Raw genomic sequence first — 3,746 nt, 5'->3', positions numbered from 1 at the left:
TTGGACGGCAATTGCTAATGCTATCTGGGCAACTCCCCAATTATTCCTAAGGTACCAAAACTATATATCCTCTGAATTATATATAGCAGCTGCAGCTGGTACAGGTATCAAAAGGGATGCTCAGAACAACCATGTCAACCTGCAAACAGATGAATGCATTTGCATATGTGATGGTTCATGGAAGGAGGGATGGAGAGGGGGGGGGGGTATTGGATTTGTATTCTACAGAGGAGCCCTATTGGCATATCATTTAGCATCAGCTATTGCATGTGGTACACTGCAAGCGGAATCTATGGCACTTCAATAGGCTATTTTATTTGCAAGGGAGAGAAATTGGCAGGAGTGCATCTTTTACTCGGACTGTCTGGAGATTGTAAATGCGGCCTCAAACACCCTACCACCAACAGAAGCAGACTGGAGAATGTTTAAAGAGGTGCTGGAAATTTGGAAAGTACTGAGTAACCAAAATTACAAATGCATCCATGCCAGTAGAGACCAAACAGTTTTGGCCAACAGCCTGGCAAAGAAGGGGCGCGAAAAGGGAGGGGTAGTCACAGGATTCACCTTCCCATTGTTCCCTGAATTTCTGATGTAATTTTACCTTCAGTAGTTTTTTCTTTTGAGAGGGTTTAAGCTTTATGTTTTATCATGCTACTTTTGGCAAACCAATGTAACAACTGAGATGTAATTTTCTTCCTACGGGCTTGAATCAAGCAAAAAAAAAAAAACTTGCGCACGTTAGTTGTAAAATATTTCAAATATTAGATGGTTCTCAAATAATAAGTGCCCCCCTAGATAGTTAGTAATTAATGACCGGAGATAAAATGAGAAATTGTTACAGGGGATGCTAGGTGCTCCCATATTTTTATGTTCGTAAAAAAACCATTAAGTTAACGAGCATATTTTCTCTATGAAAGAATTATCTTCTTTATTTGTAGGCACTATCTCCGGGCTCAATGCCCATATTACACTGGTTTAGTACCTCTTGCAAGTTGCAATTTCAACATACAATCTGTATATTTTTGATGTGGTATGATTTGAATTATACATAGTGACTTATTTTTGTACATGTTCAATATTTGCATTCTGAGATTACTCCACAAACTGATGCAAGAAAAAGCAACAACCAAGCCAGTGCCCCCCTGAAATTCCCATGCAACCAGTAAGTGATTGAATGGACAGCTTTCGGTCGAAGTTGATGCTTTGCTGGAAGACAGACAGTCAATAGTGAGCCGTTTTCCAAAATGGTTTCTACCTTGTTATTTTAAGTGTGAAACCACATTGAATAACCCATTTTAAATTAGTAATCCTAATGCTAGAGTAATTCACTTTTTTCAAATTTTATTACGCTAAATGTTCTGCTCATTCATCCAAACCTTTTACATCCCTAAGAATTTTATCACAATAAGCCTTCATAATTCAAAAAGCAACACACAATACAAAAGTACAATCGTCTCAGTAGGATCAAACAAAACACTTCATGGGCTTAACATCACATTTCATTATGCTGTGTTTATCATATTTCTTTTGCCTTATGTAGTCAAGAGATAATGACTGATTCAAATCAACTTGCATATGATGTCTTTCACAACACTTGGGCAACTCTTTAACAAATGCTCAAAACCATCTGTTTGAATGGCAGATCTCAAGAACTGGGGGGAGGCAAGTTGTCTGAGGCATCCAGCTTTGAGATGAGGTAAATTATGCTGCTCGGCCAGTGCAAGTGTCGTACCGACATTATTCGTGTCAAGATTGTTACATAGCTTTTGTTCACAAGTAAACCTCAACCTCTCCAACAAGTACCTATCAGCTGCCACGAGGAGATGCTGAGTCATCACAGTATCAGCATCCTTATCAATATCTGGAAGGGCATCATTATAAATAAAATGAAGCACAGCCTCAAATACAGAAGCCTCGATGTCTGTTATCTTCAACGTTTTTTTTTTCGATTCTTTCATCACTCCGAAAAGTTGTGCTTCAAATACCGGTGAGCTGGCAGCTAGAACGCATTTATGCGCAGGAAAGCTCTTACCACCCACTTTAACATATATGTCAACACCCTTTTTCCGTAACAGGAGACCACCGAGTCGCTCGTGGATGTTAGGTGGAGCTGGAACTGTCAAAGGAACATTACTATACGTCACCAGTTCTTTTATAACTGTAACATTACAAATTATAGTGAGACTATCCTGTTTAAGACATTTTGAGGCTTCAAAAGTATTCCTTTCCAAGAATTTCGGAAAACCCCAATTGTTGGAAGAGCTCTTGAAGGTGTGCGTATACTCTTTTGTGTACCCTGCTTCTCCCAAAGCGTAGTCATGAAGAGAGAAGCTACATCTGGTTCTCGGTTCACCTACTCTGGATTTTAATTGAAGGAAGACAGAAATGTAATTTGAAAACTCCTTACTGGTCCCATGAGGGTAGAAATGGATTTCCCATTCATATTCTCCGACAAAGAAGGTTCTCGATTTGATGACCTTGCCTATACCGTGTCCCTTGGTGAGTTCATAGTTCTGAACTTCAAAATTGTGACTTCCAGTTATAGTATGCACCTGACTTACTGAATCTATTTCTCGCGTGCTATTACTCGCAGAAAATTATGCAAAACAGAGGATAGATGTTAGACCTCTACACGTAAGCATACATATATTATTAATTGATTGACATGAATTATATCTGTCAGATTATACTATAATTCAAGAAAATGACACAATACATGTTTATAATGGACTAGCAAATACAATTAATGCCAAGAATGTATAAATAACTTGTCTTTATAAACTCCATATGCATACTGAAACAGGGACATTAAAGCTCACCAAAAATTATATATTTATTACTGCATGGTCCATTTATATGTATGACGTATCACATTAACAAGAGTAGTTTAAATTCAGTAACATAGGTAATTAATTGCTAGAAATTCACGAGCTTTTTTGTATTTTGTTTCTTTAAGAAAAAATGTCTATTAGTAAGCTTCTGATCATATGTGAACCCCAAATGGCCTATTACAAAAGCTCAATACTGCAAATAAGAGATAAATTTAGAAATATCTGGATAGCTGACTCTACGATTACAATATCTCAGGTTCTTGTAAAGTTCTTAAATATTAATCATAATGAAAATGTACAGAAGAACGAAAGTTTGAAACTCGAAATATATAATTATCAGGCCCCGAGTTAAAGAGCCAAAAAAATAATAGGGACTAAACAGAAGAAGAAAAAAATATATACATACCCTTTGGTTGTTCGCGAATAAGAAAAACATTTTGTTGAGTTTCCCATGTGTGCACAGATGTGTGTGGGTGTAGGTGGAGGTGGGGTGGAGGGGGTTCAGAGATCAACGAGACGAGCACAAACAAAATGGTTATTTTGCTAAAAGTATTTGGCAATATTAGACAAGGTTAATTATGTCTGTCTTGCTTTTTTATTTTTTATTTTACTTTATTTGCTTCCAATTTATCCATCCACCTTTTTTTAACCTTCTAAATATAACTTTATGTACGCACAAAAAGAAAAATTCTGGAGTCTTGATTCCCTAGCTCGATTCAAGGACAACATTAGATAGGTTAAGGTCGTCGCTATATTTAAACCATGCAGCATTTCTAATTATTGGTTATTCCAAGTGTGAAATTAAATCTTTTGGTCATGTTTGGTAGTGGAGTAAACTTAATGAGGATTAAATTGTTTACACCATATACTCCTCATATTTTACTTATCATTTGGTAGGTCAAATTAAAGCTTAAA

The 3,746-nt window shown here is 36.7% G+C and overlaps 1 pseudogene; it reads right to left on the bottom strand.

The window, feature by feature from the left end:
* Positions 1-1,559: 1,559 nt before the first annotated feature.
* Positions 1,560-3,284, bottom strand: LOC144545463 (BTB/POZ and MATH domain-containing protein 1 pseudogene; annotated as a pseudogene).
* Positions 3,285-3,746: the final 462 nt, after the last annotated feature.

This window comes from Carex rostrata, chromosome 28 (genome assembly GCF_964058835.1).
Source record: "Carex rostrata chromosome 28, lpCarRost1.2, whole genome shotgun sequence".
NCBI lineage: Eukaryota > Viridiplantae > Streptophyta > Magnoliopsida > Poales > Cyperaceae > Carex > Carex rostrata.
This window is presented reverse-complemented; position numbering and strand designations above follow the sequence as displayed.